Below are 25,911 nucleotides of genomic sequence, written 5' to 3' on the forward strand. Positions count from 1 at the left end.
CGCATGTAAGGTAAATGCGTTCTGTGAGAGGAACGTGTGTGTGAGGAAAGTGTGCACTGTATGTTAGAGCAAAATATGTGTGTGTGAGAGGAAAAGTGTGTGTGTGTGTGTGTGTGTGTGTGTGTGAGAGGAAAGTGTGTGTGTATGAGAGGAAAAGTGTGTGTGTGAGGAAAGTGTGTGTGTGTGTGTATGAGAGGAAAAGTGTGTGTGTGTGTGAGGAAAAGTGTGTGTGTGAGGAAAAGTGTGTGTGCGTGTGTCAGGAAAATGTGTGTGTGGGTGGAAAGTGTGTGTGTGCGGGAGGAAAGTGTGTGTGTGCGGGAGGAAAGTGTGTGTGTGCGGGAGGAAAGTGTGTGTGTGCGAGAGGAAAGTGTGTGTGCGCGAGAGGAAAGTGTGTGTGCGCGAGAGGAAAGTGTGTGTGCGAGAGGAAAGTGTGTGTGCGTGAGAGCAAAGTGCGTGTGCGTGAGAGCAAAGTGCGTGTGCGTGAGAGCAAAGTGTATGTGTGAGAGGAAAGTGTTTGTGTGAGGAAAGTGTGTTTGTGTGAGAGGAAAGTGTGTATGCAGAAAGTGTGTGCGTGAGAGAGAGGAAAGTGTGTGCGTGAGAGAGAGGAAAGTGTGTGTGTGAGAGAGAGGAAAGTGTGTGTGTGAGGAAAGTGTGTGAGGAAAGTGTGTGTGGGGAAAGTGTGTGTGTGGGGAAAGTGTGTGTGTGGGGAAAGTGAGTGTGTGGGGAAAGTGTGCGCGCGAGAGGAAAGTGTGCGCGCGGGAGGAAAGTGTGCGCGCGGGAGGAAAGTGTGCGCGCGGGAGGAAAGTGTGCGCGCGGGAGGAAAGTGCGCGCGTGGGAGGAAAGTGCGCGCGCGGGAGGGGAAAGTGTGCGCGCGAGCAAAATGCGTGTGTGTGAGAGGAAAGTGTGTGTTTGAGAGGAAAGTGTGTGTGTGAGAGAGCAAAATGCGTGTGTGTGAGCGGAAAGTGTGTTTGAGCGCATGTAAGATAAATGCGTTCTGTGAGAGGAACGTGTGTGTGCGGGAGGAAAGTGTGTGTGTGCGAGAGGAAAGTGCGTGTGTGTGAGCGAGAGGAAAGTGTGTGTGTGTGAGCGAGAGGAAAGTGTGTGTGTGTGAGCGAGAGGAAAGTGTGTGTGTGCGAGAGGAAAGTGTGTGTGTGTGAGAGGAAAGTGTGTGTGTGTGAGCGGAAAGTGTGTTTGAGCGCATGTAAGATAAATGCGTTCTGTGAGAGGAACATGTGTGTGCGGGAGGAAAGTGTGTGTGTGCGAGAGGAAAGTGCGTGCGCGAGAGGAAAGTGTGTGCGCGAGAGGAAAGTGAGTGTGTGTGTGTGTGAGCAAAATGCGTGTGTGTGTGTGAGAGGAAAGTGTGCGTGTGTGAGAGCAAAATGCGTGTGTGTGAGAGAAAAGTGTGTGTGCGTGAGGAAAGTGTGGGTGTGTGTGAGGAAAGTGTGTGTGTGAGAGGAAAGTGTGTGTGTGTGAGAGGAAAGTGCGTGTGTGCGAGAGAAAAGTGTGTGTGTGCGAGAGGAAAGTGTGTGTGCGAGAGGAAAGTGTGTGCGCGAGAGGAAAGTGTGTGCGCGAGAGGAAAGTGTGTGTGTGTGTGAGAGCAAAATGCGTGTGTGTGTGTGAGAGGAAAGTGTGCGTGTGAAAAGTGTGTGCGAGAGGAAAGTGTGTGTGTGTGAGAGCAAAATGCGTGTGTGTGAGTGAGAGGAAAGTGTGTGTGAGTGAGAGGAAAGTGTGTGTGAGTGAGAGGAAAGTGTGTGTGTGCGAGAGGAAAGTGTGTGTGTGTGAGAGCAAAATGCGTGTGTGTGAGAGGAAAGTGTGTTTGCGCGCATGTAAGGTAAATGCGTTCTGTGAGAGGAACGTGTGTGTGTGAGGAAAGTGTGCACTGTATGTTGGAGCAAAATATGTGTGTGTGAGAGGAAAAGTGTGTGTGTGTGTGTGTGTGTGTGTGTGTGTGTGTGTGTGTGTGTGTGTGTGTGTGTGTGTGTGTGTGTGTGTGTGTGTGTGTGTGAGGAAAGTGTGTGTGTATGAGAGGAAAGTGTGTGTGTATGAGAGGAAAAGTGTGTGTGTGTGTGTGTGTATGAGAGGAAAAGTGTGTTTGTGTGTCAGGAAAATGTGTGTGTGTGGGAGGAAAGTATGTGTGTGTGTGTGAGGAAAAGTGTGTGTGTGAGGAAAAGTGTGTGTGTGTGTGTCAGGAAAATGTGTGTGTGGGTGGAAAGTGTGTGTGTGTGGGTGGAAAGTGTGTGTGTGCGGGAGGAAAGTGTGTGTTTGCGGGAGGAAAGTGTGTGTGTGCGAGAGGAAAGTGTGTGTGAGTGAGAGGAAAGTGTGTGTGAGAGGAAAGTGTGTGTGTGTGAGAGCAAAATGCGTGTGTGTGAGAGGAAAGTGTGTTTGCGCGCATGTAAGGTAAATGCGTTCTGTGAGAGGAACGTGTGTGTGTGAGGAAAGTGTGCACTGTATGTTAGAGCAAAATATGTGTGTGTGAGAGGAAAAGTGTGTGTGTGTGTGAGGAAAGTGTGCACTGTATGTTAGAGCAAAATATGTGTGTGTGAGAGGAAATGTGTGTGTGTGTGTGTGTGTGTGTGTGTGTGTGTGTGAGGAAAGTGTGTGTGTATGAGAGGAAGAGGAAAAGTGTGTGTGTGAGGAAAGTGTGTGTGTGTGTGTGTATGAGAGGAAAAGTGTGTGTGTGAGGAAAAGTGTGTGTGTGTGTGTCAGGAAAGTGTGTGTGTGTGGGTGGAAAGTGTGTGTGTGTGTGTGAGGAAAAGTGTGTGTGTGAGGAAAAGTGTGTGTGTGTGTCAGGAAAGTGTGTGTGTGTGTGCGGGAGGAAAGTGTGTGTGTGCGGGAGGAAAGTGTGTGTGTGCGGGAGGAAAGTGTGTGTGTGCGAGAGGAAAGTGTGTGTGTGCGAGAGGAAAGTGTGTGTGTGCGAGAGGAAAGTGTGTGTGCGAGAGGAAAGTGTGTGTGCGTGAGAGCAAAGTGCGTGTGCGTGAGAGCAAAGTGTATGTGTGAGAGGAAAGTGTTTGTGTGAGGAAAGTGTGTTTGTGTGAGTGGAAAGTGTGTATGCAGAAAGTGTGTGCGTGAGAGAGAGGAAAGTGTGTGCGTGAGAGAGAGGAAAGTGTGTGTGCGAGAGGAAAGTGTGTGTGTGCGAGAGGAAAGTGTGTGTGTGCGAGAGGAAAGTGTGTGTGCGCGAGAGGAAAGTGCGCGAGAGGAAAGTGTGTGCGCGAGAGGAAAGTGTGTGTGTGTGTGAGAGCAAAATGCGTGTGTGTGTGTGAGAGGAAAGTGTGTGTGTGAAAAGTGTGTGCGAGAGGAAAGTGTGTGTGTGAGAGCAAAATGCGTGTGTGTGAGAGAGAGGAAAGTGTGTGTGAGTGAGAGGAAAGTGTGTGTGAGTGAGAGGAAAGTGTGTGTGTGAGAGGAAAGTGTGTGTGTGTGAGAGCAAAATGCGTGTGTGTGAGAGGAAAGTGTGTTTGCGCGCATGTAAGGTAAATGCGTTCTGTGAGAGGAACGTGTGTGTGTGAGGAAAGTGTGCACTGTATGTTAGAGCAAAATATGTGTGTATGAGAGGAAAAGTGTGTTTGTGTGTCAGGAAAATGTGTGTGTGTGAGGAAAAGTGTGTGTGTGTAAGGAAAAGTGTGTGTGTGTGTGAGGAAAAGTGTGTGTGTGTGTGTCAGGAAAATGTGTGTGTGGGTGGAAAGTGTGTGTGTGCGGGAGGAAAGTGTGTGTGTGCGAGAGGAAAGTGTGTGTGTGCGAGAGGAAAGTGTGCGCGCGGGAGGAAAGTGTGCGCGCGGGAGGAAAGTGCGCGCGCGGGAGGAAAGTGCGCGCGCGGGAGGAAAGTGCACGCGCGGGAGGGGAAAGTGTGCGCGCGAGCAAAATGCGTGTGTGTGAGAGGAAAGTGTGTGTTTGAGAGGAAAGTGTGTGTGTGAGAGAGCAAAATGCGTGTGTGTGAGCGGAAAGTGTGTTTGAGCGCATGTAAGATAAATGCGTTCTGTGAGAGGAACGTGTGTGTGCGGGAGGAAAGTGTGTGTGAGCGAGAGGAAAGTGTGTGTGTGCGGGAGGAAAGTGTGTGTGTGCGGGAGGAAAGTGCGTGTGTGCGGGAGGAAAGTGCGTGTGTGCGTGAGGAAAGTGCGTGTGTGTGAGAGGAAAGTGTGTGTGTGTGAGCGGAAAGTGTGTGTGTGTGAGCGGAAAGTGTGTTTGAGCGCATGTAAGATAAATGCGTTCTGTGAGAGGAACGTGTGTGTACGGGAGGAAAGTGTGTGTGCGGGAGGAAAGTGTGTGTGAGCGAGAGGAAAGTGTGTGTGAGCGAGAGGAAATGTGTGTGTGCGGGAGGAAAGTGTGTGTGTGCGAGAGGAAAGTGCGTGTGTGTGAGCGAGAGGAAAGTGTGTGTGCGAGAGGAAAGTGTGTGTGTGAAAAGTGTGTGCGAGAGGAAAGTGTGTGTGTGTGAGAGCAAAATGTGTGTGTGAGAGAGAGAGGAAAGTGTGTGTGAGTGAGAGGAAAGTGTGTGTGTGCGAGAGGAAAGTGTGTGTGTGTGAGAGCAAAATGCGTGTGTGTGAGAGGAAAGTGTGTTTGCGCGCATGTAAGGTAAATGCGTTCTGTGAGAGGAACGTGTGTGTGAGGAAAGTGTGCACTGTATGTTAGAGCAAAATATGTGTGTGTGAGAGGAAAAGTGTGTGTGTGTGTGTGTGAGGAAAGTGTGTGTGTATGAGAGGAAAAGTGTGTGTGTGAGGAAAGTGTGTGTGTGTGTGTATGAGAGGAAAAGTGTGTGTGTGTGTGAGGAAAAGTGTGTGTGTGAGGAAAAGTGTGTGTGCGTGTGTCAGGAAAATGTGTGTGTGGGTGGAAAGTGTGTGTGTGCGGGAGGAAAGTGTGTGTGTGCGGGAGGAAAGTGTGTGTGTGCGAGAGGAAAGTGTGTGTGCGCGAGAGGAAAGTGTGTGTGCGCGAGAGGAAAGTGTGTGTGCGAGAGGAAAGTGTGTGTGCGTGAGAGCAAAGTGCGTGTGCGTGAGAGCAAAGTGCGTGTGCGTGAGAGCAAAGTGTATGTGTGAGAGGAAAGTGTTTGTGTGAGGAAAGTGTGTTTGTGTGAGAGGAAAGTGTGTATGCAGAAAGTGTGTGCGTGAGAGAGAGGAAAGTGTGTGTGTGAGAGAGAGGAAAGTGTGTGAGGAAAGTGTGTGTGGGGAAAGTGTGTGTGTGGGGAAAGTGTGTGTGTGGGGAAAGTGAGTGTGTGGGGAAAGTGTGCGCGCGAGAGGAAAGTGTGCGCGCGGGAGGAAAGTGTGCGCACGGGAGGAAAGTGTGCGCGCGGGAGGAAAGTGTGCGCGCGGGAGGAAAGTGCGCGCGTGGGAGGAAAGTGCGCGCGCGGGAGGGGAAAGTGTGCGCGCGAGCAAAATGCGTGTGTGTGAGAGGAAAGTGTGTGTTTGAGAGGAAAGTGTGTGTGTGAGAGAGCAAAATGCGTGTGTGTGAGCGGAAAGTGTGTTTGAGCGCATGTAAGATAAATGCGTTCTGTGAGAGGAACGTGTGTGTGCGGGAGGAAAGTGTGTGTGTGCGAGAGGAAAGTGCGTGTGTGTGAGCGAGAGGAAAGTGTGTGTGTGTGAGCGAGAGGAAAGTGTGTGTGAGCGAGAGGAAAGTGTGTGTGTGCGAGAGGAAAGTGTGTGTGTGTGAGAGGAAAGTGTGTGTGTGTGAGCGGAAAGTGTGTTTGAGCGCATGTAAGATAAATGCGTTCTGTGAGAGGAACATGTGTGTGCGGGAGGAAAGTGTGTGTGTGCGAGAGGAAAGTGCGTGCGCGAGAGGAAAGTGTGTGTGCGAGAGGAAAGTGAGTGTGTGTTTGTGTGAGCAAAATGCGTGTGTGTGTGTGTGAGAGGAAAGTGTGCGTGTGTGAGAGCAAAATGCGTGTGTGTGAGAGAAAAGTGTGTGTGCGTGAGGAAAGTGTGGGTGTGTGTGAGGAAAGTGTGTGTGTGAGAGGAAAGTGTGTGTGTGTGAGAGGAAAGTGCGTGTGTGCGAGAGAAAAGTGTGTGTGTGCGAGAGGAAAGTGTGTGTGCGAGAGGAAAGTGTGTGCGCGAGAGGAAAGTGTGTGCGCGAGAGGAAAGTGTGTGTGTGTGTGAGAGCAAAATGCGTGTGTGTGTGTGAGAGGAAAGTGTGCGTGTGAAAAGTGTGTGCGAGAGGAAAGTGTGTGTGTGTGAGAGCAAAATGCGTGTGTGTGAGTGAGAGGAAAGTGTGTGTGAGTGAGAGGAAAGTGTGTGTGTGCGAGAGGAAAGTGTGTGTGTGTGAGAGCAAAATGCGTGTGTGTGAGAGGAAAGTGTGTTTGCGCACATGTAAGGTAAATGCGTTCTGTGAGAGGAACGTGTGTGTGTGAGGAAAGTGTGCACTGTATGTTGGAGCAAAATATGTGTGTGTGAGAGGAAAAGTGTGTGTGTGTGTGTGTGTGTGTGTGTGTGTGTGTGTGTGTGTGTGTGTGTGTGTGTGTGTGTGTGTGAGGAAAGTGTGTGTGTATGAGAGGAAAGTGTGTGTGTATGAGAGGAAAAGTGTGTGTGTGTGTGTGTATGAGAGGAAAAGTGTGTTTGTGTGTCAGGAAAATGTGTGTGTGTGGGAGGAAAGTATGTGTGTGTGTGTGAGGAAAAGTGTGTGTGTGAGGAAAAGTGTGTGTGTGTGTGTCAGGAAAATGTGTGTGTGGGTGGAAAGTGTGTGTGTGGGTGGAAAGTGTGTGTGTGCGGGAGGAAAGTGTGTGTTTGCGGGAGGAAAGTGTGTGTGTGCGAGAGGAAAGTGTGTGTGTGCGAGAGGAAAGTGTGTGTGTGCGAGAGGAAAGTGTGTGTGTGCGAGAGGAAAGTGTGTGTGCGAGAGGAAAGTGTGTGTGCGTGAGAGCAAAGTGCGTGTGCGTGAGAGCAAAGTGTATGTGTGAGAGGAAAGTGTTTGTGTGAGGAAAGTGTGTTTGTGTGAGAGGAAAGTGTGTATGCAGAAAGTGTGTGCGTGAGAGAGAGGAAAGTGTGTGCGTGAGAGAGAGGAAAGTGTGTGTGCGAGAGGAAAGTGTGTGTGTGCGAGAGGAAAGTGTGTGTGTGCGAGAGGAAAGTGTGTGTGCGCGAGAGGAAAGTGCGCGAGAGGAAAGTGTGTGTGTGAGAGCAAAATGCGTGTGTGTGTGTGAGAGGAAAGTGTGTGTGTGAAAAGTGTGTGCGAGAGGAAAGTGTGTGTGTGAGAGCAAAATGCGTGTGTGTGAGAGAGAGGAAAGTGTGTGTGAGTGAGAGGAAAGTGTGTGTGAGTGAGAGGAAAGTGTGTGTGTGAGAGGAAAGTGTGTGTGTGTGAGAGCAAAATGCGTGTGTGTGAGAGGAAAGTGTGTTTGCGCGCATGTAAGGTAAATGCGTTCTGTGAGAGGAACGTGTGTGTGTGAGGAAAGTGTGCACTGTATGTTAGAGCAAAATATGTGTGTGTGAGAGGAAAAGTGTGTGTGTGTGTGAGGAAAGTGTGCACTGTATGTTAGAGCAAAATATGTGTGTGTGAGAGGAAAAGTGTGTGTGTGTGTGTGTGTGTATGAGGAAAGTGTGTGTGTATGAGAGGAAAAGTGTGTGTGTGAGGAAAGTGTGTGTGTGTGTGTGTGTATGAGAGGAAAAGTGTGTTTGTGTGTCAGGAAAATGTGTGTGTGTGGGAGGAAAGTATGTGTGTGTGTGAGGAAAAGTGTGTGTGTGTGTGTGAGGAAAAGTGTGTGTGTGAGGAAAAGTGTGTGTGTGTGTGTCAGGAAAATGTGTGTGTGGGTGGAAAGTGTGTGTGCGGGTGGAAAGTGTGTGTGTGCGAGAGGAAAGTGTGTGTGTGCGAGAGGAAAGTGTGTGTGTGCGAGAGGAAAGTGTGTGTGCGAGAGGAAAGTGTGTGTGCGTGAGAGCAAAGTGCGTGTGCGTGAGAGCAAAGTGTATGTGTGAGAGGAAAGTGTTTGTGTGAGGAAAGTGTGTTTGTGTGAGAGGAAAGTGTGTATGCAGAAAGTGTGTTCGTGAGAGAGAGGAAAGTGTGTGCGTGAGAGAGAGGAAAGTGTGTGTGCGAGAGGAAAGTGTGTGTGTGCGAGAGGAAAGTGTGTGTGTGCGAGAGGAAAGTGTGTGTGCGCGAGAGGAAAGTGCGCGAGAGGAAAGTGCGCGAGAGGAAAGTGTGTGCGCGAGAGGAAAGTGTGTGTGTGTGTGTGAGAGCAAAATGCGTGTGTGTGTGTGAGAGGAAAGTGTGTGTGTGAAAAGTGTGTGCGAGAGGAAAGTGTGTGTGTGAGAGCAAAATGCGTGTGTGTGAGAGAGAGGAAAGTGTGTGTGAGTGAGAGGAAAGTGTGTGTGAGTGAGAGGAAAGTGTGTGTGTGAGAGGAAAGTGTGTGTGTGTGAGAGCAAAATGCGTGTGTGTGAGAGGAAAGTGTGTTTGCGCGCATGTAAGGTAAATGCGTTCTGTGAGAGGAACGTGTGTGTGTGAGGAAAGTGTGCACTGTATGTTAGAGCAAAATATGTGTGTGTGAGAGGAAAAGTGTGTGTGTGTGTGAGGAAAGTGTGTGTGTATGAGAGGAAAAGTGTGTGTGTGAGGAAAGTGTGTGTGTGTGTATGAGAGGAAAAGTGTGTTTGTGTGTCAGGAAAATGTGTGTGTGGGAGGAAAGTATGTGTGTGTAAGGAAAAGTGTGTGTGTGTGTGAGGAAAAGTGTGTGTGTGTGTGAGGAAAAGTGTGTGTGTGAGGAAAAGTGTGTGTGTGTAAGGAAAAGTGTGTGTGTGTAAGGAAAAGTGTGTGTGTGTGTGAGGAAAAGTGTGTGTGTGTGTGTCAGGAAAATGTGTGTGTGGGTGGAAAGTGTGTGTGTGCGGGAGGAAAGTGTGTGTGTGCGAGAGGAAAGTGTGTGTGTGCGAGAGGAAAGTGTGCGCGCGGGAGGAAAGTGCGCGCGCGGGAGGAAAGTGCGCGCGCGGGAGGGGAAAGTGTGCGCGCGAGCAAAATGCGTGTGTGTGAGAGGAAAGTGTGTGTTTGAGAGGAAAGTGTGTGTGTGAGAGAGCAAAATGCGTGTGTGTGAGCGGAAAGTGTGTTTGAGCGCATGTAAGATAAATGCGTTCTGTGAGAGGAACATGTGTGTGCGGGAGGAAAGTGTGTGTGAGCGAGAGGAAAGTGTGTGTGTGCGGGAGGAAAGTGTGTGTGTGCGGGAGGAAAGTGTGTGTGTGCGGGAGGAAAGTGTGTGTGTGCGGGAGTAAAGTGCGTGTGTGCGGGAGGAAAGTGCGTGTGTGCGTGAGGAAAGTGCGTGTGTGTGAAGGAAAGTGTGTGTGTGTGAGCGGAAAGTGTGTGTGTGTGAGCGGAAAGTGTGTTTGAGCGCATGTAAGATAAATGCGTTCTGTGAGAGGAACGTGTGTGTACGGGAGGAAAGTGTGTGTGCGGGAGGAAAGTGTGTGTGAGCGAGAGGAAAGTGTGTGTGAGCGAGAGGAAATGTGTGTGTGCGGGAGGAAAGTGTGTGTGTGCGAGAGGAAAGTGCGTGTGTGTGAGCGAGAGGAAAGTGTGTGTGCGAGAGGAAAGTGTGTGTGTGAAAAGTGTGTGCGAGAGGAAAGTGTGTGTGTGTGAGTGCAAAATGTGTGTGTGTGAGAGAGAGGAAAGTGTGTGTGAGTGAGAGGAAAGTGTGTGTGTGCGAGAGGAAAGTGTGTGTGTGTGAGAGGAAAGTGTGTTTGCGCGCATGTAAGGTAAATGCGTTCTGTGAGAGGAACGTGTGTGTGAGGAAAGTGTGCACTGTATGTTAGAGCAAAATATGTGTGTGTGAGAGGAAAAGTGTGTGTGTGTGTGTGTGTGTGTGTGTGTGTGTGTGTGTGTGTGTGTGTGTGAGAGGAAAGTGTGTGTGTATGAGAGGAAAGTGTGTGTGTATGAGAGGAAAAGTGTGTGTGTGTGTATGAGAGGAAAAGTGTGTGTGTGTGTGAGGAAAAGTGTGTGTGTGTGTGAGGAAAGTTGTGTGTGTGAGGAAAAGTGTGTGTGTGTGTGTCAGGAAAATGTGTGTGTGGGTGGAAAGTGTGTGTGAGCGGAAGGAAAGTGTGTGTGTGCGGGAGGAAAGTGTGTGTGTGCGAGAGGAAAGTGTGAGTGTGCAAGAGGAAAGTGTGTGTGCGCGAGAGGAAAGTGTGTGTGCGAGAGGAAAGTGTCTGTGCGAGAGGAAAGTGTGTGTGCGTGAGAGCAAAGTGCGTGTGCGTGAGAGCAAAGTGCGTGTGCGTGAGAGCAAAGTGTATGTGTGAGAGGAAAGTGTTTGTGTGAGGAAAGTGTGTTTGTGTGAGAGGAAAGTGTGTATGCAGAAAGTGTGTGCGTGAGAGAGAGGAAAGTGTGTGCGTGAGAGAGAGGAAAGTGTGTGTGTGAGAGAGAGGAAAGTGTGTGTGTGAGGAAAGTGTGTGAGGAAAGTGTGTGTGGGGAAAGTGTGTGTGTGGGGAAAGTGTGTGTGTGGGGAATGTGAGTGTGTGGGGAAAGTGTGCGCACGAGAGGAAAGTGTGCGCGCGGGAGGAAAGTGTGCGCGCGGGAGGAAAGTGTGCGCGCGGGAGGAAAGTGCGCGCGCGGGAGGAAAGTGTGCGCGCGGGAGGGGAAAGTGTGCGCGCGAGCAAAATGCGTGTGTGTGAGAGGAAAGTGTGTGTTTGAGAGGAAAGTGTGTGTGTGAGATAGCAAAATGCGTGTGTGTGAGCGGAAAGTGTGTTTGAGCGCATGTAAGATAAATGCGTTCTGTGAGAGGAACGTGTGTGTGCGGGAGGAAAGTGTGTGTGTGCGAGAGGAAAGTGCGTGTGTGTGAGCGAGAGGAAAGTGTGTGTGTGTGAGCGAGAGGAAAGTGTGTGTGTGCGAGAGGAAAGTGTGTGTGTGCAAGAGGAAAGTGTGTGTGTGTGAGAGGAAAGTGTGTGTGTGTGAGCGGAAAGTGTGTTTGAGCGCATGTAAGATAAATGCGTTCTGTGAGAGGAACATGTGTGTGCGGGAGGAAAGTGTGTGTGTGCGAGAGGAAAGTGCGTGTGTGCGTGAGAGCAAAGTGCGTGTGCGTGAGAGCAAAATGCGTGTGTGTGAGAGAGAGGAAAGTGTGTGTGAGTGAGAGGAAAGTGTGTGTGAGTGAGAGGAAAGTGTGTGTGTGAGAGGAAAGTGTGTGTGTGAGAGCAAAATGCGTGTGTGTGAGAGAGAGGAAAGTGTGTGTGAGTGAGAGGAAAGTGTGTGTGTGAGAGGAAAGTGTGTGTGTGTGAGAGCAAAATGCGTGGGTGTGAGAGGAAAGTGTGTTTGCGCGCATGTAAGGTAAATGCGTTCTGTGAGAGGAACGTGTGTGTGTGAGGAAAGTGTGCACTGTATGTTAGAGCAAAATATGTGTGTGTGAGAGGAAAAGTGTGTGTGTGTGAGGAAAGTGTGCACTGTATGTTAGAGCAAAATATGTGTGTGTGAGAGGAAATGTGTGTGTGTGTGTGTGTGTGTGTGTGTGTGTGTGTGTGTGTGTGTGTGTGTGTGTGTGTGAGGAAAGTGTGTGTGTATGAGAGGAAAAGTGTGTGTGTGAGGAAAGTGTGTGTGTGTGTGTGTATGAGAGGAAAAGTGTGTGTGTGAGGAAAAGTGTGTGTGTGTGTGTCAGGAAAGTGTGTGTGTGTGGGTGGAAAGTGTGTGTGTGTGGGAGGAAAGTGTGTGTGTGTGTGTGTGTGTGTGAGGAAAAGTGTGTGTGTGAGGAAAAGTGTGTGTGTGTGTGTCAGGAAAGTGTGTGGGTGGAAAGTGTGTGTGTGCGGGAGGAAAGTGTGTGTGTACGGGAGGAAAGTGTGTGTGTGCGGGAGGAAAGTGTGTGTGCGGGAGGAAAGTGTGTGTGCGGGAGGAAAGTGTGTGTGTGCGAGAGGAAAGTGTGTGTGTGCGAGAGGAAAGTGTGTGTGTGCGAGAGGAAAGTGTGTGTGTGCGAGAGGAAAGTGTGTGTGCGAGAGGAAAGTGTGTGTGCGTGAGAGCAAAGTGCGTGTGCGTGAGAGCAAAGTGTATGTGTGAGAGGAAAGTGTTTGTGTGAGGAAAGTGTGTTTGTGTGAGTGGAAAGTGTGTATGCAGAAAGTGTGTGCGTGAGAGAGAGGAAAGTGTGTGCGTGAGAGAGAGGAAAGTGTGTGTGCGAGAGGAAAGTGTGTGTGTGCGAGAGGAAAGTGTGTGTGTGCGAGAGGAAAGTGTGTGTGCGCGAGAGGAAAGTGCGCGAGAGGAAAGTGTGTGCGCGAGAGGAAAGTGTGTGTGTGTGTGAGAGCAAAATGCGTGTGTGTGTGTGAGAGGAAAGTGTGTGTGTGAAAAGTGTGTGCGAGAGGAAAGTGTGTGTGTGAGAGCAAAATGCGTGTGTGTGAGAGAGAGGAAAGTGTGTGTGAGTGAGAGGAAAGTGTGTGTGAGTGAGAGGAAAGTGTGTGTGTGAGAGGAAAGTGTGTGTGTGTGAGAGCAAAATGCGTGTGTGTGAGAGGAAAGTGTGTTTGCGCGCATGTAAGGTAAATGCGTTCTGTGAGAGGAACGTGTGTGTGTGAGGAAAGTGTGCACTGTATGTTAGAGCAAAATATGTGTGTATGAGAGGAAAAGTGTGTTTGTGTGTCAGGAAAATGTGTGTGTGTGAGGAAAAGTGTGTGTGTGTAAGGAAAAGTGTGTGTGTGTGTGAGGAAAAGTGTGTGTGTGTGTGTCAGGAAAATGTGTGTGTGGGTGGAAAGTGTGTGTGTGCGGGAGGAAAGTGTGTGTGTGCGAGAGGAAAGTGTGTGTGTGCGAGAGGAAAGTGTGCGCGCGGGAGGAAAGTGTGCGCGCGGGAGGAAAGTGCGCGCGCGGGAGGAAAGTGCACGCGCGGGAGGGGAAAGTGTGCGCGCGAGCAAAATGCGTGTGTGTGAGAGGAAAGTGTGTGTTTGAGAGGAAAGTGTGAGAGCAAAATGCGTGTGTGTGAGCGGAAAGTGTGTTTGAGCGCATGTAAGATAAATGCGTTCTGTGAGAGGAACGTGTGTGTGCGGGAGGAAAGTGTGTGTGAGCGAGAGGAAAGTGTGTGTGTGCGGGAGGAAAGTGTGTGTGTGCGGGAGGAAAGTGCGTGTGTGCGGGAGGAAAGTGCGTGTGTGCATGAGGAAAGTGCGTGTGTGTGAGAGGAAAGTGTGTGTGTGTGAGCGGAAAGTGTGTGTGTGTGAGCGGAAAGTGTGTTTGAGCGCATGTAAGATAAATGCGTTCTGTGAGAGGAACGTGTGTGTACGGGAGGAAAGTGTGTGTGCGGGAGGAAAGTGTGTGTGAGCGAGAGGAAAGTGTGTGTGAGCGAGAGGAAAGTGTGTGTGAGCGAGAGGAAATGTGTGTGTGCGGGAGGAAAGTGTGTGTGTGCGAGAGGAAAGTGCGTGTGTGTGAGCGAGAGGAAAGTGTGTGTGCGAGAGGAAAGTGTGTGTGTGAAAAGTGTGTGCGAGAGGAAAGTGTGTGTGTGTGAGAGCAAAATGTGTGTGTGAGAGAGAGAGGAAAGTGTGTGTGAGTGAGAGGAAAGTGTGTGTGTGCGAGAGGAAAGTGTGTGTGTGTGAGAGCAAAATGCGTGTGTGTGAGAGGAAAGTGTGTTTGCGCGCATGTAAGGTAAATGCGTTCTGTGAGAGGAACGTGTGTGTGAGGAAAGTGTGCACTGTATGTTAGAGCAAAATATGTGTGTGTGAGAGGAAAAGTGTGTGTGTGTGTGTGTGTGTGTGAGAGGAAAGTGTGTGTGTATGAGAGGAAAAGTGTGTGTGTGAGGAAAGTGTGTGTGTGTGTATGAGAGGAAAAGTGTGTGTGTATGAGAGGAAAAGTGTGTGTGTGTGTGAGGAAAAGTGTGTGTGTGTGTGTCAGGAAAATGTGTGTGTGGGTGGAAAGTGTGTGTGTGCGGGAGGAAAGTGTGTGTGTGCGGGAGGAAAGTGTGTGTGTGCGAGAGGAAAGTGTGTGTGTGCGAGAGGAAAGTGTGTGTGCGCGAGAGGAAAGTGTGTGTGCGAGAGGAAAGTGTCTGTGCGAGAGGAAAGTGTGTGTGCGTGAGAACAAAGTGCGTGTGCGTGAGAGCAAAGTGCGTGTGCGTGAGAGCAAAGTGTATGTGTGAGAGGAAAGTGTTTGTGTGAGGAAAGTGTGTTTGTGTGAGAGGAAAGTGTGTATGCAGAAAGTGTGTGCGTGAGAGAGAGGAAAGTGTGTGCGTGAGAGAGAGGAAAGTGTGTGTGTGAGAGAGAGGAAAGTGTGTGTGTGAGGAAAGTGTGTGAGGAAAGTGTGTGTGGGGAAAGTGTGTGTGTGGGGAAAGTGTGTGTGTGGGGAAAGTGAGTGTGTGGGGAAAGTGTGCGCGCGAGAGGAAAGTGTGCGCGCGGGAGGAAAGTGTGCGCGCGGGAGGAAAGTGCGCGCGCGGGAGGAATGTGCGCGCGCGGGAGGGGAAAGTGTGCGCGCGAGCAAAATGCGTGTGTGTGAGAGGAAAGTGTGTGTTTGAGAGGAAAGTGTGTGTGTGAGAGAGCAAAATGCGTGTGTGTGAGCGGAAAGTGTGTTTGAGCGCATGTAAGATAAATGCGTTCTGTGAGAGGAACGTGTGTGTGCGGGAGGAAAGTGTGTGTGTGCGAGAGGAAAGTGCGTGTGTGTGAGCGAGAGGAAAGTGTGTGTGTGTGAGCGAGAGGAAAGTGTGTGTGTGCGAGAGGAAAGTGTGTGTGTGCGAGAGGAAAGTGTGTGTGTGTGAGCGGAAAGTGTGTGTGTGTGAGCGGAAAGTGTGTTTGAGCGCATGTAAGATAAATGCGTTCTGTGAGAGGAACATGTGTGTGCGGGAGGAAAGTGTGTGTGTGCGAGAGGAAAGTGCGTGCGCGAGAGGAAAGTGTGTGCGCGAGAGGAAAGTGAGTGTGTGTGTGTGTGAGCAAAATGCGTGTGTGTGTGTGAGAGGAAAGTGTGCGTGTGTGAGAGCAAAATGCGTGTGTGTGAGAAGAAAGTGTGTTTGCGCGCATGTAAGGTAAATGCGTTCTGTGAGAGGAACGTGTGTGTGTGAGGAAAGTGTGCACTGTATGTTAGAGCAAAATATGTGTGTGTGAGAGGAAAAGTGTGTGTGTGTGTGTGTGTGTGTGTGTGTGTGTGTGTGTGTGTGTGTGTGTGTGTGTGTGTGTGTGTGTGTGTGTGTGTGTGTGTGTGAGGAAAGTGTGTGTGTTTGTGTGTCAGGAAAATGTGTGTGTGGGTGGAAAGTGTGTGTGGGTGGAAAGTGTGTGTGTGCGGGTGGAAAGTGTGTGTGTGCGAGAGGAAAGTGTGTGTGTGCGAGAGGAAAGTGTGTGTGCGAGAGCAAAGTGTGTGTGCGAGAGCAAAGTGCGTGTGCGTGAGAGCAAAGTGCGGGTGCGTGAGAGCAAAGTGTATGTGTGAGAGGAAAGTGTTTGTGTGAGGAAAGTGTGTTTGTGTGAGAGGAAAGTGTGTATGCAGAAAGTGTGTGCGTGAGAGAGGAAACTGTGTGCGTAAGAGAGAGGAAAGTGTGTGCGTGAGAGAGAGGAAAGTGTGTGTGTGAGGAAAGTGTGTGTGGGGAAAGAGTGTGTGTGGGGAAAATGTGTGTGTGGGGAAAATGTGTGTGTGGGGAAAGTGAGTGTGTGGGGAAAGTGAGTGTGTGTGGGGAAAGTGTGTGTGTGTGGGGAAAGTATGCGCGCGAGAGGAAAGTATGCGCGCGAGAGGAAAGTGTGCGAGCGGGAGGAAAGTGTGCGCGCGGGAGGAAAGTGTGCGCGCGGGAGGAAAGTGCGAGTGCGGGAGGAAAGTGCGCGCGCGGGAGGAAAGTGCGCGTACGGGAGGAAAGTGTGCGCGCGAGCAAAATGCGTGTGTGTGAGAGGAAAGTGTGTGTTTGAGAGGAAAGTGTGTGTGTGAGAGAGCAAAATGCGTGTGTGTGAGCGGAAAGTGTGTTTGAGCGCATGTAAGATAAATGCGTTCTGTGAGAGGAACGTGTGTGTGCGGGAGGAAAGTGTGTGTTAGCGAGAGGAAAGTGTGTGTGTGCGGGAGGAAAGTGTGTGTGAGCGGGAGGAAAGTGCGTGTGTGCGGGAGGAAAGTGCGTGTGTGCGGGAGGAAAGTGCGTGTGTGCGGGAGGAAAGTGCGTGTGTGAAGGAGGAAAGTGTGTGTGTGTGAGCGGAAAGTGTGTTTGAGCGCATGTTAGATAAATGCGTTCTGTGAGAGGAACGTGTGTGTGCGGGAGGAAAGTGTGTGTGTGCGGGAGGAAAGTGTGTGTGAGCGAGAGGAAAGTGTGTGTGAGCGAGAGGAAAGTGTGTGTGAGCGAGAGGAAAGTGTGTGTGTGTGAGCGAGAGGAAAGTGTGTGTGTGCGGGAGGAAAGTGTGTGTGTGCGGGAGGAAAGTGTGTGTGTGCGAGAGGAAAGTGCGTGTGTGCGAGAGGAAAGTGTGTGTGTGTGTGAGGAAAGAGTGTGTGTGAGGAAAGAGTGTGTGTGTGAGGAAAGAGTGTGTGTGTGAGCGAGAGGAAAGTGTGTGTGCGAGAGGAAAGTGTGTGTGTGCGGGAGGAAAGTGTGTGTGTGCGAGAGGAAAGTGCGTGTGTGTGAGCGAGAGGAAAGTGCGTGTGTGTGAGCGAGAGGAAAGTGTGTGTGTGCGAGAGGAAAGTGTGTGTGAGCGGAAAGTGTGTTTGAGCGCATGTAAGATAAATGCGTTCTGTGAGAGGAACGTGTGTGTGCGGGAGGAAAGTGTGTGTGTGTGCGAGAGGAAAGTGTGTGTGTGCGGGAGGAAAGTGTGTGTGTGCGAGAGGAAAGTGCGTGTGTGCGAGAGGAAAGTGTGTGCGCGAGAGGAAAGTGTGTGCGCGAGAGGAAAGTGTGTGTGTGTGTGAGAGCAAAATGCGTGTGTGTGAGAGAGAGGAAAGTGTGTGTGAGTGAGAGGAAAGTGTGTGTGTGCGAGAGGAAAGTGTGTGTGTGCGAGAGCAAAATGCGTGTGTGTGAGAAGAAAGTGTGTTTGCGCGCATGTAAGGTAAATGCGTTCTGTGAGAGGAACGTGTGTGTGTGAGGAAAGTGTGCACTGTATGTTAGAGCAAAATATGTGTGTGTGAGAGGAAAAGTGTGTGTGTGAGGAAAGTGTGTGTGTGTGAGGAAAGTGTGTGTGTGGGTGGAAAGTGTGTGTGGGTGGAAAGTGTGTGTGTGCGAGAGGAAAGTGTGTGTGTGCGAGAGGAAAGTGCGTGTGTGTGAGCGAGAGGAAAGTGCGTGTGTGTGTGCGAGTGCAAAGTGTGTGTGCGAGAGCAAAGTGCGTGTGCGTGAGAGCAAAGTGCGGGTGCGTGAGAGCAAATTGCGTGTGCGTGAGAGCAAAGTGTATGTGTGAGAGGAAAGTGTTTGTGTGAGGAAAGTGTGTTTGTGTGAGAGGAAAGTGTGTATGCAGAAAGTGTGTGCGTGAGAGAGGAAAGTGTGTGCGTAAGAGAGAGGAAAGTGTGTGCGTGTGAGAGAGGAAAGTGTGTGCGTGAGAGAGAGGAAAGTGTGTGTGTGAGGAAAGTGTGTGTGGGGAAAGAGTGTGTGTGGGGAAAATGTGTGTGTGGGGAAAATGTGTGTGTGGGGAAAGTGAGTGTGTGGGGAAAGTGAGTGTGTGTGGGGAAAGTGTGTGTGTGTGGGGAAAGTGTGCGCGCGGGAGGAAAGTGTGCGCGCGGGAGGAAAGTGTGCGCGCGAGCAAAATGCGTGTGTGTGAGAGGAAAGTGTGTGTTTGAGAGGAAAGTGTGTGTGTGAGAGAGCAAAATGCGTGTGTGTGAGCGGAAAGTGTGTTTGAGCGCATGTAAGATAAATGCGTTCTGTGAGAGGAACGTGTGTGTGCGGGAGGAAAGTGTGTGTGAGCGAGAGGAAAGTGTGTGTGTGCGGGAGGAAAGTGTGTGTGAGCGGGAGGAAAGTGCGCGTGTGCGGGAGGAAAGTGCGTGTGTGCGGGAGGAAAGTGTGTGTGTGTGAGCGGAAAGTGTGTTTGAGCGCATGTAAGATAAATGCGTTCTGTGAGAGGAACGTGTGTGTGCGGGAGGAAAGTGTGTGTGTGTGTGCGAGAGGAAAGTGTGTGTGTGCGGGAGGAAAGTGTGTGTGTGCGAGAGGAAAGTGCGTGTGCGCGAGAGGAAAGTGTGTGCGCGAGAGGAAAGTGTGTGCGCGAGAGGAAAGTGTGTGTGTGTGTGAGAGCAAAATGCGTGTGTGTGAGTGAGAGGAAAGTGTGTGTGAGTGAGAGGAAAGTGTGTGTGTGCGAGAGGAAAGTGTGTGTGTGTGAGAGCAAAATGCGTGTGTGTGAGAAGAAAGTGTGTTTGCGCGCATGTAAGGTAAATGCGTTCTGTGAGAGGAACGTGTGTGTGTGAGGAAAGTGTGCACTGTATGTTAGAGCAAAATATGTGTGTGTGAGAGGAAAAGTGTGTGTGTGAGGAAAGTGTGTGTGTGTGTGTGTGGGTGGAAAGTGTGTGTGGGTGGAAAGTGTGTGTGTGCGAGAGGAAAGTGTGTGTGTGCGAGAGGAAAGTGTGTGTGCGAGAGCAAAGTGTGTGTGCGAGAGCAAAGTGCGTGTGCGTGAGAGCAAAGTGCGGGTGCGTGAGAGCAAATTGCGTGTGCGTGAGAGCAAAGTGTATGTGTGAGAGGAAAGTGTTTGTGTGAGGAAAGTGTGTTTGTGTGAGAGGAAAGTGTGTATGCAGAAAGTGTGTGCGTGAGAGAGGAAAGTGTGTGCGTAAGAGAGAGGAAAGTGTGTGCGTGTGAGAGAGGAAAGTGTGTGCGTGAGAGAGAGGAAAGTGTGTGTGTGAGGAAAGTGCGTGTGGGGAAAGAGTGTGTGTGGGGAAAATGTGTGTGTGGGGAAAATGTGTGTGTGGGGAAAGTGAGTGTGTGGGGAAAGTGAGTGTGTGTGGGGAAAGTGTGTGTGTGTGGGGAAAGTATGCGCGCGAGAGGAAAGTGTGCGCGCGGGAGGAAAGTGTGCGCGCGGGAGGAAAGTGTGCGCGCGAGCAAAATGCGTGTGTGTGAGAGGAAAGTGTGTGTTTGAGAGGAAAGTGTGTGTGTGAGAGAGCAAAATGCGTGTGTGTGAGCGGAAAGTGTGTTTGAGCGCATGTAAGATAAATGCGTTCTGTGAGAGGAACGTGTGTGTGCGGGAGGAAAGTGTGTGTGAGCGAGAGGAAAGTGTGTGTGTGCGGGAGGAAAGTGTGTGTGAGCGGGAGGAAAGTGCGTGTGTGCGGGAGGAAAGTGCGTGTGTGTGAGCGGAAAGTGTGTGTGTGTGAGCGGAAAGTGTGTTTGAGCGCATGTAAGATAAATGCGTTCTGTGAGAGGAACGTGTGTGTGCGGGAGGAAAGTGTGTGTGTGCGGGAGGAAAGTGTGTGTGAGCGAGAGGAAAGTGTGTGTGAGCGAGAGGAAAGTGCGTGTGTGTGAGCGAGAGGAAAGTGTGTGTGCGAGAGGAAAGTGTGTGTGTGCGGGAGGAAAGTGTGTGTGTGCGGGAGGAAAGTGTGTGTGTGCGAGAGGAAAGTGCGTGTGTGCGAGAGGAAAGTGTGTGTGTGTGTGTGAGGAAAGAGTGTGTGTGAGGAAAGAGTGTGTGTGTGAGGAAAGAGTGTGTGTGTGAGCGAGAGGAAAGTGTGTGTGCGAGAGGAAAGTGTGTGTGTGAGGAAAGAGTGTGTGTGTGAGGAAAGAGTGTGTGTGTGCGGGAGGAAAGTGTGTGTGTGCGAGAGGAAAGTGCGTGTGTGTGAGCGAGAGGAAAGTGCGTGTGTGTGAGCGAGAGGAAAGTGTGTGTGCGAGAGGAAAGTGTGTGTGTGCGAGAGGAAAGTGTGTGTGTGCGAGAGGAAAGTGTGTGTGTGTGAGCAGAAAGTGTGTTTGAGCGCATGTAAGATAAATGCGTTCTGTGAGAGGAACGTGTGTGTGCGAGAGGAAAGTGTGTGTGTGCGGGAGGAAAGTGTGTGTGTGCGAGAGGAAAGTGCGTGTGTGCGAGAGGAAAGTGTGTATGTGAGGAAAGCGTGTGTGTGTGAGGAAAGTGTGTGTGTGCAAGAGGAAAGTGCGTGTGTGTGAGAGGAAAGTGTGTGTGTGTGAGAGGAAAGTGTGTGTGTGAGGAAAGTGTGTGTGTGCAAGAGGAAAGTGCGTGTGTGCAAGAGGAAAGTGTGTGTGTGTGATGAAAGTGTGGCTGTGGAAAGTGTGTGTGTAGATAAGCTTGAAGCTGACTCGACAATTCATTCAGAAAATGCAAATACATAGCCAGTGATCAGCATGTTGCACAGAAAGCTTGATTGAAGTTACACATGCAACCAATAATCAGAACAGCAAAAATGATAACTTCACTTTCTCCCAAAGGTGCTGTTTGACCCATAGGCATTAGGCATTTCTTTGAAAAATTTTTTGCATGTGTTTTCTTTTTTTATCTCCACATTACACAATGCATAAGAACCGGGGCCTGGGAAACACCAGCTATCATTACCCTCCAATCAGTGCTAGGATCCCAGCTATTCACAATATATATTAATGATATAGATGAGGGAATTAAATGTAATATATCCAAGTTTGCAGACGACACAAAGCTGGGTGGGAGTGTGAGCTGTGAGGAGGATGCAGAGAAGCTCCAGTGTGATTTGGACAGGTTGAGTGAGTGGGCAAATACATGGCAGATGCAGTATAATGTGGATAAATGTGAGGTTATCCACTTTGGTGGCAAAAACAGAAAGGCAGATTATTATCTGAACGGCGATAGATTGGGAAAGGGGGAGGTGCAGCGAGACTGGGTGTCCTTGTGCACCAGTCGCTGAAAGTAAGCATGCAGGTGCAGCAGGCAGTTAAGAAGGCAAATGGTTTTGGCCTTCATAGCTGGAGGATTCAAGTACAGAGCAAGGATGTCTTGCTGCAATTAAACAAGGCCTTGGTGAGACCACATCTGGAGTATTGTGTGCAGTTTTGGTCTCCTTATCTGCTATAGAGGGATTTCAGCGAAGGTTCACCAGATGATTCCTGAGATAGCAGGACTGACGCATGAAGTGAGATTGGGTCGATTAGGCTTGTATTCGCTAGAGTTTGGAAGAATGAGAGGGGATCTCATAGAAACCTACAAAATTCTAACAGGACTTGACAGACTAGATGCAGGAAGGATGTTCCCGATGGCGGGGGAGTCCAGGACCAGGGGTCACAGTCTAAGGATAAGGGGTCAGCCATTTAGGACTGAGATGAGGAGAGATTTCTTCAGCCAGAGAGCGGTGAACCTGTGGAATTCTCTACCACGGAAAGCAGTTGAGGCCAAATCACTAAATATATTCAAGAAAGAGTTAGATATCGTTCTTAGAGCTAAAGGGATCAAGGGATACAGAGAGAAAGCGGGAACAGGTTACTGAGTTTGGATGATCAGCCATGATCATATTGAATGGTGGTGCAGGCTCGAAGGGCCAAATGGCCTACTCCTGCTCCTATTTTTTCTGTGTTTCTATGTTTCTACGTCATGCATTGTTCCTCTTTACAATTTCAGTAAGTTAGTCAACAAGCTCCACTAAATTAGACAGACATCACTTACTGTTCATAAAACCATGTTGATTCTCCCTAATCAACTTATTCTTTTCCAAGTAGTCTCTCTGTCCCTGCTAATAGAGTTTAGCAATTTTCACACAACTGGTACTAAAACCACTGGCCTGCAATTACTTAGTTTGTCCTTTCTTCCTCTGTTAGAGAATGGTATTCTTACTTTTAGGTCCTCCCTTTTTGAATATTATGCTTCCTTCCAACCCTTTGTTATTATTGCTGAATCCAGCCACCTTTGGAAGACTATAACAAATACAACCCTATCTACCTGCCTATTTCCTTTAATACAGTTGGTTGGGAGTTCACTGGGCTGGAAATATTGTTTTAAATGTTTTCAATAAATGACATTAATCATAACAGCCCTCATATTTGCAATTCAGGTGTCATTTCGTATCCAGATGATGATAGGTTCAAATCCCAGGACATTATTTTGTAACAGATCATGGATTTTGTCTCTGATAGCCCATCTGAGCTACTTTGTGAAGGAGTGTTCCAAGAGAAGGGAGAACACCCAACAAGGCTGTTCCACATTATTACAACACTTTCTTGATTTAATTCATCCAACTAGTGCGATTGGGGAGGGTTTAAACTAAACTGGCAGGGGGGTGGGTACCAAAGAGGAATAAGGTGCACAAACTGACAGTGTTGGATATTACTAGAGAAGGAATTAGTACCATATTAGATAGGAGCAGACTAAGAAGAACTTCTAGAAATACAAAGACAGGTTTACATGGCATGGATGTAAATGCTCAAAAGTGTGCCGAGTAAGGTTGGTGAGCTACAAGCACAAATAGCTGTGTGGGAATATGATTTAGTGGCAATAATGGAAAAGTGGCTTAAAATACTGAGGACTGGGCGCTTAATATTAAAGCATACAAAGTATTCAGAAAAGATAGGGAAGGAACAAAGGGAAGGGGGGTGGCAGTTCTGATTAGGGGAGACATTGTGGTGTTGGAAAGAATGGATTACCTTGAGGGGGCAAAGACAGAATCCATTTGTTTAGAGTTGAGAAGCAAAAAGGGTCTGATCACAGCACTGGGGATAGTCTATAGGTCATAGAGTTATACAGCACAGAAACAGGCCCTTCAGCCCATCGTGTCCATGCTAGCCATCAAGCACCGAACTATTCTAATCACATTTTCCAGCACTTCGCCCGTAGCCTTGTATGCTATGGCGTTTCAAGTGCTCATCTAAATACTTCTTAAATGTTGTGAGGGTTCCTGCCTCTACCACCACTTCAGGCAGTGTATTCCAGATTCCAACCACCCTCTGGGTGAATTTTTTTTTCCTCAAATCCCCGCTAAACCTCCTGCCCATTACCTTAAATCTATGCCCCCGGTTATTGACTCCACTGCTAAGGGAAAAAGTCTCTTCCGATCTAACCTATCAATGCCCCTCATAATTTTGTATATCTCAATTATGTCCCCCCTCAGCCTTCTCTGCTCCAAGGAAAACAACCCTAGCCTTTTCAGTCTCTCTTCAGAGCTGAAATGCTCCAGCCCAGTCAACATCCTGGTGAATCTCTTCTGCACCCTCTCCAGTGCAATCACATCCTTCATATAGTGTGGTGACCAGAACTGTACAAAGTTATCCAGCTGTGGCCTAACTAGCATTTTATACAACTCCATCATAACCTCCCTGCTCTTATATTCTATGCCTCGGCTAATAAAGGCAAGTATCCCATATGCCTTCCTAACCATGTTATCTACCTGTGCTGCTGCCTTCAGTGATCTATGGACAAGTACACCAAGGTCCCTCTGACCTTCTGTACTTCCTAGGGTCCTACCATCCATTGTATATTCCCTTGCCTTGTTAGTCCTCCCAGACAGAGATAGAAGACCAAAATCTCAGGGGAGGTGGTAGCATAGTGGTAATGTCACTGGACTAGTAATCCAGAGGCCCAGGCTAATGCTCTGGGGACAAGGCAAGACTTGATTCCCACCATGGCAGATGGTGAAATTTGAATTCAATAAATAAAAAATCTGGAATTAATAGTTAGTCTAATGGTGACCATGAAACCATTGTTGTTTGTTGTAAAAACCCATCTGATTCACTATGTCCTTTAGGGAAGGAAATCTGCTGTCCTTACCTGGTCTCCGGACCCACAGCAATTGACTTTTAAATACCCTCTGAAATGGCCTAGCAAGCCACTCAGTTATATCAAACCATTACGAAGTCTAAGAAAAGTGGCACTGTTGGCGTACCTACACCTGAAAGACTGCAGCAGTTCAAAAATGCAGCTCACCACCTACTCAAGGGCAATTAGGGATGGGCAACAAATGCTGACCTAGGCAAAAATGCCCACATCCCAGGAATAAATAAAATAAAATCTGCAGGGAAATCACAGAGATGTGCAAGAACTATAGAATGATGATATTGGGGGACTTTAATTACCCAAATATCGATTGGGATAGTATTACAGTAAATGGTAAAGAGGGGGGACGAATTTCTGAATTATGTTCTTGGTCCAGCTAGGAAGGAGGCATTGCTGGATCTGGTGCTGGGACCAAATAGACCAAGTATCTGTGGGGGAACTCTAGGTTAAGAGTAATCATCACATCATAAGGTTTAGACTAGTAATGGAGAAAAGCGAGGAACAATTTAAAGTAGAATGTCTAATTTGGAATAGGGCTAACTTCAATGGGATGAGAGGGGATCTAGCCAGGCTAAAATAGAACCAAAGACTAACAGGAAAATCTGTAACAGAACAATGGGTGATATTTAAGGAGAAGATGCGTCAGGTACAGGCTAAGTACATTCCAACAAGGGCAAAAGGTAAGGGAAACAAAGCCAGGGCTCCTTGGATGACAAGAGAGATAGGTGTGGTGAAACACAAAAAGAGGGTGAATACCTCAAGTCAGAAACAGGTCAAATACAATAAGTTGAGAGGGGAAGTGAAGAGGAAATTAAGACTGGCGAAGAAAGAATATGAGAATAGAATGGCAGTCAACATAAAAGAGAACCTAAAAATCTTCTAGTGACATGTAAATAGTAAGCCTGTAGAAAGAGGTTGGGTAGGGCCTATTGGAGGGTGATTATATGCTTCGAGACTCAAGGCAAGACTAGAATACTTAATGAGTACTTTGTATCGGTATTTACTAAGGAAGAGGAATCTGACAAAATATTGGTAGATGTGGAGATGGTAGAGGCAATGGATGGGTTGAAAATTGATAGGCAGGATGTACTGGAAAGGCTGGCTATGGTTAGAGTGGATTATTTGCCTGGTCTGGATGGCTTGCATCCCAGGTTGCTAAAGGAAGTGGGAGTGGAGATAGTGGAAGGGCTTACCATAATCTTTCAATCTTTCCTAGATACGGGGGAGGTGCCAGAGGACTGTAGAGTGACAAATGTGACACCCTTATGCAAGAAAGTGTGTAAAGACAGTCCTAGAAACTACAGGCCAGTCAGTTTAACATCAGTGGTGGGTAAGGTTTTAGAAACAATAATCAGGGGAAAAAAATTAACAGACTCTTGGAGACGTTTGAGCTAATTAAGCATGGATTTGTGCAAAGCAGATTGTGCTTGGCTAACCTAATTGAATTTTGTGATGAAGTAACAGAGAAGGTGGATGAAAGGAATGTGCTGGATGTTGTCTATATGGATTTTAAGAAAGCATTTAACAAAGTACCGCATAAAAGGCTGGTTAACAAAATTGAGGCTCATGGAACAGGAGGGTCAGTGTCCAATTGGATAAAAAAATAGGCTTAAGGACAGAAAACAGCGAGTTGTAGTAAATGGTTGTTTTTCAGGCTTGAGGATGGTAGACAGTGATGTTCCCCAAGATTCAGTGCTAGGACCACTGCTTTTTTTGATGTATATAAATGACTCGGATATTGGAATAGAGAATAACATTTCCAAATTTGCCGATGATACGAAACTCGGTGGTGTGGCAAACAATGGGGATAATACAGATTGACTACAGCAGGATATAGATAGGCTAGCAGAATGGGCAGACAAGTGGCAAATGGAATTTAATGCAGAGAAGTGTGAGATGATGTATTTTGGCAGAAGGAATGGGGAGAGATGAAATCGACTTAATGACACAGTTCTAAAGACTGTGAAGGGACAGAAAGACCTGGGAGTGCATGTACATAGATCTTTGAAGGTGGCAACACATAATGAAAGAGAGGTCAGCAAAGCATATGGGATCTTGGGCTTCATAAATTGAGGTATTGAGTACAAAAGAAGTTATGCTGAACCTTTATAAAGCTCTGGTTAGGCCCCAACTGGAGTATTGCATCCAGTTCTGGTCACCACACTTTAGGAAGGATGTGAGGGTCCTTGAGAGGGTACAGGAGAGATTTACCAGAATAGTTTCAGGGATGAGGAATTTTAACTAAGGTTAGGTTGGAGAAGCTGTGGTTGTTCTCCTTAGAGGAAAGGAGATTGAGGGGAGATTTGATAGAGGTGTACAGGATTATGACAGGTTTAGATAATGTAGACAAAGAAAAATTGTTCCCATAAGCTGAAGGTACAAGGACTAGGGAACACAGATTGCAGGCTTTGGGCAAGAGATGCAACGGGGGAAATGTTAGGAAGAACTTTCTTACACAGCAAGTGGTCATGACCTGCAACTTGCTGCCTACAAGGGCAGTGGGACTGGAGACGATCAATGATTTCAA

At 48.6% G+C, this 25,911-nt stretch overlaps 1 protein-coding gene across 1 annotated transcript in view; it reads left to right on the forward strand.

Annotated features, from left to right (window-relative positions):
* vwa5b1 (von Willebrand factor A domain containing 5B1) overlaps positions 1-25,911 on the forward strand; it is a 318,959-nt gene that overhangs the window by 248,646 nt on the left and 44,402 nt on the right. The gene's annotated exons all lie outside the window — the stretch shown is intronic.

Source organism: Heterodontus francisci, chromosome 37 (genome assembly GCF_036365525.1).
Source record: "Heterodontus francisci isolate sHetFra1 chromosome 37, sHetFra1.hap1, whole genome shotgun sequence".
In the NCBI taxonomy this organism is placed as follows: domain Eukaryota; kingdom Metazoa; phylum Chordata; class Chondrichthyes; order Heterodontiformes; family Heterodontidae; genus Heterodontus; species Heterodontus francisci.